The 568-nt window shown below is 42.1% G+C and overlaps 1 protein-coding gene across 1 annotated transcript in view; it reads right to left on the bottom strand.

Annotated features, from left to right (window-relative positions):
* LOC119588147 (twitchin-like) overlaps positions 1-568 on the bottom strand; it is a gene marked incomplete in the record, with an annotated part of 124,648 nt that overhangs the window by 77,393 nt on the left and 46,687 nt on the right.

Here is a 568-nt window from a genome sequence, read left to right as displayed (position 1 = left end):
AACAGATTTAACAGTGCAAGAACACTGTATGTAAGCATGGTACTTTTATGTGGTGCAGGGCAATGTAAAGAGGCGTAGCAGGGGTTCTTTTCAACAACAAATACGATATGCAGTTATAAACGGCTGAACGGCAATGCATTATGCAGGTTTAACGAGGTCTTACGGCAGTACAATAGTGTGCAGGCACAGCGGGGTACAACGATGAAAAGGTGCTTTATATAGAATATCGGAACTTTAGATTAGGAGGGTGAGTCCTGAACACATAAGGCGGAGGATCGTGGAAACATCAAAGGAACCGTTCACTTCTAGACGAATAGGTGAGACAGACGTTGGAAGGAACATCAACATGCTCAGCGGGAACGATAGAGGAAACATTCATGAACACCCATAACATCATTCACATACATTCACAGAGGATCGCCAGTTGCATCTGTTGTGAATTTCTCTTGGCTGAAACCTATATTCGACCCTGGAAAGCAACTTACCTTCATGACATACGGGAAAGACTGATCATTATGACAAGATTTTTAAGAACTCTGAGTACTGTGAGATATACTCTCATTTCATA

The sequence above is a fragment of the Penaeus monodon genome, chromosome 23 (assembly GCF_015228065.2).
Source record: "Penaeus monodon isolate SGIC_2016 chromosome 23, NSTDA_Pmon_1, whole genome shotgun sequence".
In the NCBI taxonomy this organism is placed as follows: Eukaryota; Metazoa; Arthropoda; class Malacostraca; order Decapoda; family Penaeidae; genus Penaeus; species Penaeus monodon.
This window is presented reverse-complemented; position numbering and strand designations above follow the sequence as displayed.